Consider the following 17,082-nt stretch of genomic DNA (forward strand, 5'->3'; position numbering starts at 1 on the left):
TTTCGTCTTCATCTACATCCTCTTCCATTTCCATAATATTGTCCTCAAGTACATCGCCCTTGTATAAACCCTCTATATACTCCTTCCACCTTTCTGCCTTCCCTTCTTTGCTTAGAACTGGGTTGCCATCTGAGCTCTTGATATTCATACAAGTGGTTCTCATCTCTCCAAAGGTCTCTTTAATTTTCCTGTAGGCAGTATCTATCTTACCCCTAGTGAGACAAGCCTCTACATCCTTACATTTGTCCTCTAGCCATCCCTGCTTAGCCATTTTGCACTTCCTGTCGATCTCATTTTTGAGACGTTTGTATTCCTTTTTGCCTGCTTCATTTACTGCATTTTTAAATTTTCTCCTTTCATCAATTAAATTCAATATTTCTTCTGTTACCCAAGGGTTTCTATTAGCCCTCGTCTTTTTACCTACTTGATCGTCTGCTGCCTTCACTACTTCATCCCTCAGAGCTACCCATTCTTCTTCTGCTATATTTCCTTCCCCCATTCCTGTCAATTGTTCCCTTATGCTCTCCCTGAAACTCTAGCCATCCCTGCTTAGCCATTTTGCACTTCCTGTCGATCTCATTTTTGAGACGTTTGTATTCCTTTTTGCCTGCTTCATTTACTGCATTTTTAAATCTTGTAGGAAAGTTTCACCATATCACAGTTTGAAAAATTAAAATATTCACTAAAATAAACTATGCGATGTGTGAAAATAATTGGAATATCCATTAAATAAATTAAGAATAAGCTTTGAAAATTATTTCAACTCAACATCAAAAATATTACCTACAAAAATGAGAATGTCCATGCAACATGAACGCACATCATCACAGTGGTTTCAAATGACAACAACCAGGCTTGAAAAAAAGAAAGAAAAAAAAAACATTCACCAAAACAACACATGTACAATAACCTTAACGTTAAGAAAATTGTAACACATTTGTCTTGTATACATTTTTGATGGGCTCAAAACAGGAAGGAAAATATGTGAAGCATATTGCACACACTACAGCACACATAACACAGCATGACAAACATTTGACTGTTGACTTCCCTACACAAAGGAGACGAAAGCACTCCGTATGACACATGCCTTTGCTAGATTGCTGTCATCAGCCACCACCATGACGAAATGCAGACATTCTGTGTTTCCACTCTGCAGCCGGTGAAACATGATGGTGTCAATTGACAACATGATAATCAGAAGGGTTAATCAACTCTGACAAAGTGCACCGATATGTAATTATTTTGTAATTATTATGGTGAGACTGGCAAATTAACAACAAGTTGTTACAAAAAATGGCGTGTAACACTTGTTGATTCAGGATTGTAGGCATCATGACATAACATGCACAATAAAATGTTGGATCAAAACACCTTCAGTCATCTAAATTCCCAGTTATTTTATTTGAGAAACCAGTTTCAGCACTACATTAGGCCATCTTCCTTGACCGATGTGTGGGAAGAATCCCATCTGTGGTCCAGTAAAAATAGAGGCCAGCATTCAGTGACTGCTATCCACAGATTTTAACACAGTGATCCCTTCGATCATCACTTGCAGAAGGGATTGTTGTGTGAAAAATCTATAGATACCAGTCACTGAATTCTGGCCCCTACTTTGACTGGACCAGAGATAGGACTCTTCCTACATGTCGGTCAGGGAGCATGAAGATGGCATAATGTAGTGCTGAAAATGGTTGCTAAAATAAAATAACAACTGGAAATTTAGACAACTGAAGGTGTTCTGATTCATCAGTGTATACTGAACAGTTGAGGTCCTGCAATCATCTGTATAACGACTGACTTACAGTAACATACAAAATGGTCTACAATGGTTAGCATGTAGTGGTTACCCACTGGTGTTAGGCTGAATGGACTCAAAATGTACATTCCAACCATTTCAAATGTCTTGGGGTCTCTTCAGTAATCTTTGCAGCGGTAATTGTTGCTGGCTGAGGCCAGCACATGCACACAGTATACAATTCCTCACTTAATGGTAGACGTCCAGTATCGTCATCCTCCACGAGAATTTCTACGGTATATGGCCAGAAGTTATCCTCTGCCCTCCTTGATGTGCTAATAAATGGATGAATGCTTCCTCCAACACTTTGTCCATTAAAGTTGCAGGTATCATAACATGTGGCCCATACTTCATCATCCTACACAACACCCTCTCACATATAACGAACTGTGGTTGTGTCCTAAATAACTGGCAGTCTACATCAGCTGTCTGTGCTTCTTGCTGAGTGACAAGTGCTCATAAGAATCTAGACATTCTGCTTAAGCCATTGGCATTGCTATGCTTCCTGCTGGATTCATGCATTATCTCATAAACGAATTATCTGAACTTTAATGCCCCACATGTTAGTCTACTCTAAGGACCTTCTAAGCCTTAGTGGCCACTTAAACGCTGCATGGTCCATTATAACTTTGAATTTCCTACCTCACAGGTAACAATTTAAATAGGTAATACCTCATATGAAACTCAACATCTCTTTCTAAGTGCCTGAGTAATTCTGTTTGGCTGCATTCAACTGTCTCAATGCATATGCTGCTGGATGTTCCTCGTCATCTGTATCCTGACTTGAATGCATCCATCTGCCTGACTGCTTACATCACAGGCTAGGATAAATTCCTTCATACAATTTGGAAATATTAAAACCATGCTACTTAACACCCCTTTCAATTTCTCAAAAACGGTCCACCAGTCGACTGACCACTGGAATTTCACACCTTTTTTTCAACAAGTAAGACAGCAGTCTACCAATTTCAGCAAAATCTTTGATGAATTTTCTATAATAATTACACAGTACTAAATATGACTGGTAGTGTTTCATTGTCTGTAGCGCTGAGAAATCATGGACAGCACATATCTACCTAGGGTCAGTCGTCACACCACCTTGGGTAATCACGACCAAGATACTTTACCTCCATGGATTCAAAGTGACACTTTTCAGAACTTAATGTTAAATGTGGCAAATGCATCCTCCAGTTATTGCATAAGCTCCTCTAGATCGTCCGAAAAACACAATACTTTTGTCTAAATAGATCATATACTGCAGTGGTTTTAATCACTTTAACACTCCATCCAGTAACCTCTGCAATGTGTTTGGTGCCTTCTTAAGCCCAAACAGCATCCACTGATACTGGAATGATGAATGATAAATGAAGTGTTCAGCGTCTTCTGGAACCAACTACATTTGGTGATATCAAAGCTTCAGATCCATTGTGGAGAAATATTTACATTGGGTTAGATTGTCCAAAATTTCTGCTATGTTCAGTATAGGATATGTATCAGTGACTGTTCTTGAGGTTGGGTGTAGTTATCCACAATAAAACCTGTATTTCTTCATTCCTTCCGATGATATCTTTGGAACAATGAAAATGACTGCTAACCATGGCTATCGCTTTCCTCACTAGTAACATCAGCAAACTGCTGATTGATGATTTCTTCCATTATAGGTTGCAAGTGCCTGGGTATTCTGTGTGGCTTTTTGTAGCTTGGTGGGGAGGGGGATTTCCCCACCAGGGTTCTGTGCTGAGTCACAGGTGTCACTGGCAATAGTTTGCCAGGATTGAAGAAACCTGTGAGTCGTATTAACAAAGTTTCCTTAGGTGATGTATTCGTTTCTTTAAATGTTTCATTTCTCACGTAACTCTGATGAACTGATGGTCTGCTTGTGGCAAAGATCTTCACTCGACCTATCCAAATCATCCTCATCTAAAGTGTCCAAATTGGCAATCAATAACTTTCTTGGCAGATCCACTTCATCAGATCCAAAAATATTTACACTCATTGGAACCATGTTGTCTCCATCTGTTTACTGCACATGTGCCACTATTCTACACACAAAACAACACAGAGTATTCAGTTTGTCATTGTGTTGCAATGGCTCTATAACACAAAATGCATTATTTGCTAGGTCAGTAGCCACACTCACCCAGAGTAATTTTCATGTACCTTGTGGTATTGCACAAACTCAGCTTTAATGAACATTCACACACTTCATTCAGTTCCATTTTGTGATCAGTGAACCACGCAACAGTATATCACTTGCAGCATCATTTCCAGCTGGAATAATCATCCACTGAGTTTGATAGTATCCTAAGATAGATCAATTTTTGTGTGATATTATTCAGAAAATTGTGCAATCCCCATCACTGACACTCGTTATTACTTCCATATATTCCTGAAAATTCCTTGCGCCAATACAGAAATTGTGCAGTGATCCAATGATGCCACATCATTGTACACAGACACTTGCAACCTATAATGGAAGAAATCATCAATCAGCAGTTTGCTGACGTTACTAGTGAGGAAAGCGATAGCCACGGGTAGCAGCCATTGTCATTGTTCCAAAGATATGATCAGAAGGAATGAAGAAATACAGGTTTTGTTGGGATTAACTACACTCAACCTCAAGAACAGTCACTGATGCATGCCGGCCGCGGTGGCCAAGCGGTTCTAGGCACTTCAGTCCGGAGCCACGCGACTGCTACAGTGGCAGGTTCGAATCCTGCCTCGGGCATGGATGTGTGTGATGTCCTTAGGTTAGTTAGGTTTAAGTAGTTCTAAGTTCTAGGGGACTGATGACCTCAGATGTTAAGTGCCATAGTGCTCAGAGCCACTGATGCATATCCTATACTAAACACAGCAGAGATTTTGGACAATCTAGCCAAATGTAAATATTTCTCCGCAATGGATCTGAAGATTGGATATCACCAAATCACATGAGCTGCACTGTGTATAGTAAAAATCTAAGTTCTTTTACGTTTATCATGCCCACCAAGCAGCAGTCTGCTTCCGCAGCACTCTGTTTTACTGGAAACAGCACCCGGTAGTCAAAGAATTCCAGTTGGTGTTGAATAAACACATATCATACCATACCATGATACCATTCACTCGATTTCTTTTTAACAGTCTCATGCCTGGTGCCTCACCACCTTGCATTCGCAACATTGAGGTTGGCAGCACCATTTCCAAATGTCCATCCTCACCTATAGCATTTTACGTCCGAGGGAAAAAAAAAAAAACCCACTTCATTTATCACTATGTTCACCTCCTCAAGCTGTGTAGAAAGCTTACTGGTAACAGCCAAATGCTTTGGAGTTTCCATCTGTATTCTTCTTGACATATCAACTGGAAGACCCCTCAAAAATTCATCTACCTCCGCACATTTTGCCTCTTGCAAAATGATTTTCTCTCTCTCTCTTTACTCTGCATCAACTTCCAGGTTTGCATATTAGTTTTCCTGATTCTATTTAAGAATGTCTTCACCAGTTCATTTTGTTCCTGAGACATCCCATTCAGTTGTTCCTGTTCTGTTTCTGGTATTCCTGATAAGAGTCACTTCTCAAGTTGTTCACAAGTACGTACCTCATTTTAACCCTTCATGATACAAGATGTACATCTTTATGTCACCTACTGATCATAACTTGACTATATGCAAACATATATTGTCTGGCCCATTAACCCAGATTAGCATCAGCCTCCATATTGTCAATAAATGTCGACACATACTCAGTTGGTCTATTCAAGGAAGGAGCCACTAAATTAGCCACAAGAGGAACAGATACACTGACCGAAGCTTATGCCTCCACCATACACTCACTATTTGCTGTCGTAGTGTTTATCTGCCTTCGTAATTCAGCATCCTTCTCAACCAATACAGCCATATTTTCATCAAATATTCAACCACTTCTTGTGGCATTATTGCTTGTGTTTTTGGCATTTGTGTAACCTCTATCTAATAACACAATATACATAAAGAATACCGCAAAGCAAGGACATCTACCACAAACACTTGGACAGAAGCTCAAGAAAATGAAACTAATTCCTATGATGGATCTTAGTCCACTGAGATTCTGAGCACTGATGCGCTTCATGCCCATGTCAGCTTGTGTCACACATAGCTGGCATTGCCAGCATACACAGTAATTCATGACCTCTTAAATTAAAACCTTGCCATCTCACCAGCTGCAAATAGCATTCTTTATAATTCGTCTTCAATACTGACAAGTCCACAGGTTCCTCTGCTTTCATGAGCTGCACCTTCCAATTTCATCCATATCCCATATATTTGCCATGGCCAGGACAAAAAGAAAACAAAAAGGCCAAAGTCATTCACCAAAACTGTAGTGATGAGCTGCATGCTGCAGATCCGTGCAGATGCCAGTTACAATTTCTGTTACTGCTTATAGTGACTGGGGTCATATGCTGCTATGGTGCATGATGGATCAGTAAAATGGAAATGTCGTGTGGCTAGGGCCTCCCGTCGGGTAGACCGTTAGCCTGGTGCAGGTCTTTCGATTTGACGCCACTTCGGCGACCTGCGCGTCGATGGGGATGAAATGATGATGATTAGGACAACACAACATCCAGTCCCTGAGCGGAGAAAATCTCCGACCCAGCCGGGAATCGAACCCGGGCCCTTAGGATTGACAGTCTGTCACGCTGACCATTCAGCTACCGGGGCGGATCAGTGTAGTTGGAGATCAGGATGCCACGCATGTAGTGGTGAGTGGTTGGTTGGTTGGTTGGTTTAACAGAGAATAAAATAGACGAGACATATAACACAAAACAGAAAGAAAGCAAAGACCACAAGAATGAAGGAAAGGCAACGAACACTAAAAGGAACAACCAAGAGATGCAATAAACAGTTAGAAGAAAGTAAAACAAGGAAGCAGATTACAGTGGCTGGCCGACCACGAAAATAAAAAGGAAAAGCCATGCACACTGCAGCACATTAAAACCTTCACCATAAAAGCACTAGGGTGGAGGACAGAGAGAGACAAAGGACAGGCGCTAAAACACAGATCGAATGATAAAACCCAACCTCACGGATGAAACACAAAACCAAATCGGCCGATGAGGCGTTGTCTGCTAAAATCAATGATAACGAGTCCGGCAACAGAAGATGAAGTTGCAGGGCAGCAAAGAAGGACATAGCTGAAGAATATGGGCCTCTGTCAACCGAGCGCTGCATCAACACTGAGGTGGGTCTTCACAGTGCAGGAGGTAGCCGTGGGTCGCCCATGCACGGCCAATGTGGAGCCCGCAGAGAACCACAGAGTCCCTGCGAGACGCCCTCATCGAGGACTTCCACAAATTTGTGGTCCCCTTAATGGCTCACAGTTTGTTGTGCGTACCAAGATTTTGTCATTCTGTCTCCCAAAGCTGATAAACCTTGTGGCGTAATAACGAACACAGGTCAGTTGCAGGAATGCCCATCTCCAAATGTGGTTTCCGTATAGCCTGTTTGGCCAGCCTGTCAGCAAGTTCATTTCCTAGGATTCCGACATGATCAGGGGTCCAGACGAACACCACTGAATAACTGGACCATTCCAGGGCATAGATGGACTCCTGGATGGATGTTACCAAAGGATGACGAGGGTAGCACGTGTCGATAGTTTTCAGGCTGCTCAAGGAGTTAGTACACAAAAGAAAAGACTCCCCCAGGGCATGAATGGAGATACTGAAGTGCACAAGAAATGGCCACCAGCTCTGCAGTGTATACACTACAGCCATCGGGTAAGGAATGCTGTTCAATATGGCCACCGTGAACATAGGCAAAGCCAACGCAACCATCAGCCATCGAGCCGTCGGTGTAAACCACTTCAGAGCCCTAGAACATGTCAAGAATCGAGAGGAAGTGACAGCGGAGAGCCACAGTGTTAATGGAGTCCTTAGGGCCATGTGAAAGGTCCAGATGAAGCTGTGGCCAAGGTGTACACCATGGAGGCATAGGCGAATGGACTAGAAGTAGAGGTGGTAAAGGGAAGGACTCCGGTTTGGAGAGAAGGGACCGCACGCGAACCACAATCGTTAGCCCCAACCTGGGCCGCCAATGTGGGAGATAGACTGCCGCAGGAGGGAAAAAGAGATGGTAATTCGGATGCTCAGGGGAACTACGAATGCATTCTGCATAACTGGCAAGCAGTTGCGTATGTCTGATCTGCAATGGAGGGAGACCAGCCTCCACAAGTACGCTGGTCACCGGGCTCATCCTAAAAGCTCCTGCCGCCAGTCAAACCCTGCAGTAGTGCACAGGGTCAAGTAAATGCAACACTGAAGACGCTGCCGAACCATAAACCACACTCCCATAGCCAATTCAGGATTGGACAAGGGCTCTGTAGAGCCGCAGCGGCGTAGAGCGATCTGTACTCCAATTGGTGTTGCTCAAGCAACAGAGAACATTGAGGTGCTGCCAGCACTTCTGCTTAAGCTGGTGAAGATGAGGGATCCAAATCAATCGAGTGTCGAAAACCTGTTCTAGGAATCGATAAGTCTCCACTACAGTGAGTGGATCATCATTAAGGTAAAGTTCTGGTTCCAGATGAACGGTACGATGCCAACAGAAGTGCATGACACACGACTTTGCGGCTGAAAACTGGAAGCTGTGGACTAGAACCCATGACTGCGCCTTGTGGATGGCTCCCAGTAGACGCCGCTCAGCAACACCAGTACCGGAGCAGAAGTACAAAATGCAGAAGTCGTCTGCATACAGAGAAGACCGTTAATGGCCACTAAAAATAGGAAGACACCTAATACAGAGCCCCAAGGGACTCCATTCTCCTGGATATGGATGGATCTATGGTAGGCACCAACTTCGACATGGAAAGTACGGAGCGACAGAAAGTTTTTGATAAAAATCGGGGGCGGGCCCCAGAGACCCCACTCATACAATATGGCAAGGATTTGATGTCGCCAGGTCGTGTCGTATGTTTTACGTAAGTCAAAAGAGATGGCAACCAGGTGTTGGCGTCTGGAAAAGGCTGTTCCGATGGCAGACTCGATGGACACAAGATTATTATTGGTAGCATGACTGGCGGAAGCTGCCCTGACATGGAGCCAGCAGGCCTAGTTACTCCAGGACCCAACCCAACCACCGACATACCATATGTTCCAGCAGCTTACAGAGAATGTTGGTGAGGCTGATGGGCCGATAGCTTTCCACATCAAGCGGGTTTTTAACGGGTCTGAGCACCGGAATGACGGTGCTCTCCCGCCATTGAGATGGAAAGATGCCATCGCACCAGATCTGGTTGAAGATGACGACGAGATGTTTAATCATCTGGCTGTGATCCGATCAGGCCCAGGAGCTGTGTTGGGGCAACGAGCAAGGGCACTGGGGAGCTCCCATTCTGTAAATGTGGCGTTACAGGATTCACTGTGGCGTGTGGTGAATGACAGGACATTCCCTTCCAGCTGCTGTTTCAGTGTGCCAAAGGCTGGGGCGTAATTCTCCGACACAGAGGCTCAAGCAAAGTACTTAGCAATCGCGTTTGCATCGGTAGATAACACGCCATTTATGGTAACACCGGGGACACCTGTTGGGGCCTGGTACCCAAAAAGATGTTTGATCTTTTCCCAGACTTGGGAAGAAGACGTATGGCACCCAATGGTCGAGATGTATCTCTCCCAACACTCCTGCTTCCGTCATCTGATAAGTTGGTGAATGCAGGAATGGTGCCATTTAAACGCTATGAGGTGCTCCAGGAAAGAGTGCCGCTTATGCCACTGCAGAGCTCGCCAACACTCCTTAATTGCTTCAGCGACTTCTGGCGGCCACCAAGGGACTGCCTTACACCTCGGGCACCCTAAAGACTGACGGATCGTGTTTTCTGCTGCAACAATTGTTGTAGTCACCTGCTCAACCATCACATCGATATACTGTGTGGGGGAGATTAAATGGTGACAGTAGAGGTAACAGTTCCCCAGTCCGTCTTGTTTAAAGCCCATCTGGGCAGGCGTCCGTGGGCCTGACGCAGGGGGAGTGACAGCAAGATGCAGGAGTGGTCACTACCACACAGATCATCATGTGCTCTCCAATGGATAGATGGGAGAAGTCCTCGGCTGCAAATAGATAAATCAATGGCCGAGTAACTACCATGAGCCACATTGAAATGTGTGGTGGCCCCAGCAATTAAGAGACAGAGGTTGAACAGAGACACTGAAGTTTCAACATCTCTGCCTTGGCCAGTAAGCATGGTGCCACCCCACAAGGGGTTATGGGTGTCAAAATCTCCCAAAGGGAGGAAAGGTTTAGGGAGTTGATCAATCAGTGCAGCTAATATATTCAGGGGTACTGCACCATCTGGAGGAAGATAGACATTGCAGACAGTTATTTCCTGCGCCGTCATTATTCTGACAGCCACAGCTTCAAGAGGGGTTTGAAGGGGCACAGGTTCACTACAGAATGAATTTAGGACATAAATGCAAACTCAACCTGACACTCGATTATAGTCGCTACGGTTCCTGTAATATCCCTTATAGCCATGCAGGGCAGGGGTCCGCATTGCTGGGAACCAGGTTTCCTGGAGGGCAATGCAGATAGCAGGTGTAAAGCTTAACAGCTGCGACAGCTCAGCCAGGTGGCGGAAAAGACCGCCGCAGTTCCATTGGAGGATGACATCGTGAGAGTGGGAAGGCATGGAACAGTCAATGAGGCAGTTTACGTCTCAGTCACCTACTGCCACTGACTTATTGCCTGAACAGTCTACATCCATTGCGTGTGAGGGTCTGGTGAGATCTAGATCCACAGCAGATGCCAAAATCTCCACCTCATACTCAGACACAGAGCTTGTAGGTAGCAGTGGTGTGGGTGCCACCGCAATTTCCTTTGTCTTATGGGTTTTCTTTTTGGATTTCTCTCGTTGATCCTTGGGTTTCACTCGCTTGGAGGACTTCACTGGCTCAGTCTCTGGGAAGGAGGATGAGTGTGAAGCCCTACAACCAGCTGCTTTTGGGCTCTTCAGCCACTGGTGGGTGTCGTCTTTCCCACTATCAGAAACCTGGGAAGGGAGTGACCCAAGGGGGTGGGGGGTGGGCTTGTTGCTCCCGAAGTAGGTGATGCAGGAGCAACAGGGAGGGAAATGCCCCCCACCATCAAGGGGGCAGGTGTAGTCTTCCGTCTCTGAGAGGTAACTCGGGTTGGCAGAGCTGATGGTGCCAGAACTGTTGCAGCGATGGCGTAAGACAATGTCATACGCACAGGATGCAGGCGTTCAAATTTTCTCTTACCCTCAGCGTAGGTCAGTCGGTCCAAGGTCTCGTACTCCATGATTTTCCTTTCTTTCTGGAGAATCCTGCAGTCTGGCGAGCAAGGCGAATGGTGCTCTCCACAGTTGACACAGATGGGAGGCGGAGCACATGGAGTATTGGGATGTGGTGGGCGTCTGCAATCTCAACATGTGACGCTGGAAGTACAGCGGGAAGACATATGGCGGAACTTCCAGCACTTAAAGCACTGCATTCGGGGGAGGGATATAGGGCTTTACACCACACCAGTAGACCATCACCTTGAACTTCTTGGGCAATGTATTACCCTCAAAGGCCAAGATGAAGGCACGGGTGGCAACTTGGTTATCCCTTGGACCCCAGTGGACACGCCAGACGAAATGTACACCTCACCGCTCTAAATTGGCGTGCAACTTATCGTCGGACTGCAAAAGAACGTCCCTGTGAATTATGATACCCTGGACCATATTTAAGCTATTATGGAGTGCAATGGTTACAGAAACATCCCCCAGCTTGTCACAAGTGAGTAACTCCCGTGACTGGGCAGAGGATGCTGTTTTGATCAAGACTGACCCAGATCTCATTTTGGAGAAGCCCTCCACCTCCCAAAAACTTGTCCTCTAAATGCTCAACAAAAAAACTGAGGCTCCATCGTCATGAAATATTCCCCATCAGCTCTCGAACAGAAAAGGTACCGGGGTGAATAAGATCCGCTGCCATCCTTAGCCTGATGTTCCTCCCCTGGTGTGGCCAGGGAGGGGATTTATTTGGGGTTCTGCTTCTGTGCGTTGAATTGATCTCATGAATGCTTAGAGACTGTTGATGTTTCACCACCAGCAAGAGATGATGGACTATGCTTCATCGCGTGTCATCCATCCTGATGCCACCCACTTCGACCAGGGGCTCTCCCCACGGGCGCCATCCAGCCACAGCGGAGGCCACCTGGCGGGATGGCCATTGCCAGAAGTCCCAATGCCCAAGGGGGATGGGCATCTACCAGTTGGCATACGTGAGGAGTTAACAGCACAGGCATCTGCAGAGCGATCCCTGTGTGGTCCGGGGGCTACAACCAACAGAGTACACAGTGGTCCCATCACAACGGACTGGCTACCGTGCTGGATATCATGTGCTAAGAAGTCCATGGTCAGAAAGCAACACTGCATAGTGCGTGGTGGAAAATGCACCCAGGGAGGTGTCCTCGCCCAAGAGATGGAGAATGGGCAGGACTGCAATGCGACAACTGGAAAGTGGGCTGAAGATCTCAATGTACAATGGACATGATGCACCACGTAAGGCGCCCTTCCCTAATCGGCTCACTCTTCGGGAAAATTTTGAAGAATTGAGGTCAAACCCTACAGGGGACCATCACATAAAGGCCGAAATGTGTGAAACTCCTTTCAGTCGCCTCTCACGACAGGCAAGAATACCTTGGGCCTATTCTAACACCCGGACCAGCAGAGGGGTTGTGGTGAGTGGTTGCCTGGTAGTCGTCTAACGTGGCAGCAGAAAAATGGCATTGTCAAACCATCCATTTATTACTCAGTACCACAACAGTCGAGATGATGCCCAGAGAAGCCAATGCCTGCCGTATACAGCCAACAAGGAAGGTTCTGTGATCAATACACAGCTTGTGGTCGACATCAATAGCACTGAATGAATTAATAAAAAAAAAACTGAGAAACATTAAAACTGTTGTGCCGCAGATAATAATCTTGGCACCGCTAATGAGTGACTGACACCAGCAAGATGGCGTTCCACAGTGGCAGATGTGCTGCCAAGAGGTGGCCAAGCAGCCACAGATCAGGTGTGCCAAATCATGCTCACTGAAGTGCTAGCCCACAACAGCAGTGTTCTACCCACATGAATAGAGGCAGGCAGCAAAGAGTTTGCTTACACGGGTGACGACGAATGGTTGCACAGCCCTGCACTCGAGCTGTAGACCTCCAGGCTAGGAGGCTAGCAGCAGCTGAAGCTGAAGTAGGTCCCCCAATGTCATGCTGGCTGGAAGGTCCTAAGTCCTCAGCATAGGGCGTAATATTAGCAGTAACGCCGCAGTTAGCAGCGGCTAAGTCCGGAAGTGAAGACTTGTAGAAACATGTACACCTGCAGATGCATCGACCATCATAGATCTCTGCTCAGTGCTGGTCACTGCAGACTGCAACGTCTCTTACTGGAAATGAGGAATATTTATACAGCCCTAGCCCATCCAAGTTTTGCTAAAGCACCAGTTTATGCCACGTGAGTCACAACAGAAGCCTGGCTCAGACATGAAGTAATCAGGCCATCCATCCTACAGCTCTTCTGCCTTTCTGTTGTTTCAATGCTATTGCACCACTGGTCACTTTCCATGGTGACAACATGAGGTAACCAACTTGCCTCCTCAGCTACAGTACTCGCTGCTTCCTTGGCTTCTTGCGTTTACCGAAGAGGGTATCTCAATTTTCCTCAGCCACGCCAAGAAAATTATTTGCAGCCCAACAGTCTTAATGAAGCTCTAATTCTTTCTTTTTTTTTTTAAATCTAGTCTCGAAATTTTTTGGACTGGTGGGATAAAATGTGAAATAATCAAACACCAATCGGTTGTGCATTGTACAGCATAAAACATTTGGCCACACATAGTGCAACCTTACAGCTGCTGCATGTGAAACAGGATTCTCTGTCTTATCCTTGATTTCAGTAGAGTATACATTGAAATTTCTGTCCTGCCGTAGCTCATGACCTGCAGTCATAGCTTTACTTCTGACAGTGTGTATCTCCTACTTTCCAAATTTCACAAAAGCTCTCTTGCATACCTTGCTCGTAAAGCTTCCATTTAGGTGGGAAGTACGAAACATTCAAGATGCCCGACCATTAAGAACACTTTTTGGATTTTCTTTACTGGATCACTAATTGATCCACATCCTGTTTGTTAGCAACAAACAACTTTTGCTGACCTAACCATTAATAAACTCATGGGTTTACTAGATACAAATAATGGAGGCAAGAAAAATTAATACTTTGATTTGTATTTCGACTTCAGTAAATTTAAGACCACCAATACAAATCAAACATGACCTTACAGATAAAAGTGAGCCAGCACTATGGCATGCCTAGTTTAGAATTTATTTCTAATATAATTGCTTAAATGATGAATATTTCACATATTTGTTTGTATTCAGGAAATAAGACAAGTGTTGTAACTGGCAATTTATTTCCCGTGAAGTACTGTCAGCTGATGGAGCTAGATTTAATGTTAAACATGCATACTTGGCTTTCAGAAACAATAAAATAAAAACCTAAAAGCACTTACACACCACAGCATGCGAATATGACACCTTTCCTAATTGATAGACATTCTATTTTGGTAAAATAATGACTTCCATGAGTGGATTATGCGTAAGTACATTTTAGTTATAGTATTTCAGCAAATAAGTTGAAAATGATGCAAACCAATCAAGTTTTAAGAGCAAATGTAATGTGTCATGGAAAATAAATGTGGATTAGTTGCTTTGTAAAGACTACTACTTAAAGAAAAAAAGAACTAACCTGCAAAAAGTTTCAAACGTAGTGCTTAAATGTGTATCAACAAGGATCTTGAAAAAAAACTATCTGGTTCTGTAAGGAATTAACCAGTTTCTTAGCAAGCATTCAATGATAATTTGATTATTTAAATCAGTCAACTGGATTAAGAATTGTAATTTTGGCTTTTGTGGTAATTTGCATCAATAATGGCTGCACAGCGGGGGACCAATGATAGCTGCAGCCAATGAAGAGCAACGTGTTTTCGGAGGATAGCCAACATGAGTATGAGGACTCCTGTTGTGGACATTGAAGCGAACAGACACTGACTGAGGCAATGTGGAAGAGTAAGGTTGTGGTTTGGTTAGTTTTTTTAGGCAGCATACTTCTGCTTGTCCTCATCATCACAGGACTTAATAATATTTCATGGGCAATGTTAACGTGGGACTTAGAATGGTTGACACCTCAACTGGTGATAGAATATGACGACTGAACCAATGGACTTGAAGCATAGTTGGTTAATAGTAACGCTGCACTTACAACTGGCAACTTTAATGAACACAGTGCCACAAGATATCTAAGTTGAATAAACATTCCAGTTTAAAACAAACTCTTGTATAGTCTAGTAGTTCTTTTCCATTGACAAACACTTTTTAAGTAATTTTCTGCACGTCTCACTTCTGCTACTGAATTTATGTAACTAAAACACAAAATAATACTGTATATCAAACCCAATCACACATTTTTGCTCGCCCTCAAAGTAAGAGAGACAGCTTTACAACAACATTAAATAGATAAATAAATAAGTGAAAAATCAGTGGCAGGTCACAGATTCCCAATTATTCATCTATCTGCACAGACAATCCCTACACGAGGTGGAGGAACTGAACTAACAATCCATTTCTTCAAAATGAAATCATTTCTAATACAACATTAACACTTGGTGCAAATTTGTTGGTGCCCATATACATTTCTCAAGTCAATATCCTCTTTTCTCAACAAACACTAATGATGCAAGGATGAAAAATTTGCTGTTACAGAGGTTTTTCAACTGGCTTCTGACATCGCATACTGATTTTGTGCTAAAACTTACGATTTGTGGAAAATTTTAACATAAGAGACTTAACTGTTATCGGCAAAAGGATGTGGAACATTTTAACACAAAAGAGACTTAACTATCTTAGGTAAAAGGGCATAATTCATGTCGTTTGGTTCATTTTTCAAGGTGTTTTCTCTTCATTCCCAACTACCCTTACCTCAATGGTTACACTTATTCCAAATACTGTCTTATTTAAAATTATAAAATTGTGAATGTTTCGTGTAGGTCCCCTGGTAATTGCAGTAAACAGTGAATATAGACTTTCCTAGTGTATACTGCTGATTAAAAACTCTAGGATTTCCAGTTGGTTCGCTGCGATGGAAATTATGTGAAATTTTATTGTTGCCAGCTGATTGGAAACCTGAGCATTTCTCATTAGCAACAGTAAGCACTATCTGCAGACAATACTCTCTATGTCTTGACACCAGGTTTTCCTCTCTCTGATATTTAATATTGAACAGATGAAGCATCCCCCAAAATTACATCTGACTTTCATCAATGCAAACATTTTTCTTCAGAACATACATTCTATAAAACCTGGCAAGTAATTGTTAAATAACAGGACTCACCTTCAGCCTATCATGTTGTGTTCATGGGAAATCAGTAGCAAAGTGAAAATACACAGCTGCCCATTAAAAATTGCAATAGGAAGGATAGTAATTACAGATTTTTTTCTTATTGTACATATACATTACAGCAAGAAGATTACAAAATTAAATACATAGGTGAGTTCATGGTACACAAGATGCGAAATTTAGTACACACACTGCCACCTCTGTCGGCAGCAGCTGCTATATCCTGGTTGGGCATTGAGTTGAACTGAGCTTGAATGACAGATGCTGTTTCAACTCCATTCATTAATTGTGGTAGCTTGTGACTGGTGACATGCCAGTCTCTCAGCAACATATGGGTAGGTTTTTGAATGGGCGACAGATCCGGAAAATGTGCTAACATTGGCAACAGCCCAACAGCTGTTTCTAAGCAGGTCAGGACAGCAAGAGTAACATGCAGTCTCATGTTATCTTGTTGAAAGATGTCATGCAGGTCTCAAAGATAGGGCACTGCAACAGGCTTTTACACATCATAAATGTAATACCTACTGCACAAAATACCAGCCATGTGAATCACTTGTGATAGTGTTGTGTATCCTCCGGCATCCCACACCACCACACCAGGTGCTCACCCCATACTGCAATGAAAAATACTATCTGGCAACATTCATTCTCCACAGAACCTCCACACATGGATGGTTCCATCACAGTGCTATACACAGAACTGAGGCTGTCTGAAAGTGCATCTCGTTCCCACTCCTGTGTCCAGTGTTGTCACTGGGTGCACCACACATCAAAGGAAGTCACAACAATGGCCACCATGCTGACAGTCAACGGTGTTACAGAGGTTGTTGCACTGTCCATGGAAATACTTGTCTTGGTGGCTACATAATCCTACACCTCATAATTTGCTGTTT

The sequence above is a fragment of the Schistocerca serialis genome, chromosome 8 (genome assembly GCF_023864345.2).
Source record: "Schistocerca serialis cubense isolate TAMUIC-IGC-003099 chromosome 8, iqSchSeri2.2, whole genome shotgun sequence".
Lineage (NCBI taxonomy): Eukaryota > Metazoa > Arthropoda > Insecta > Orthoptera > Acrididae > Schistocerca > Schistocerca serialis.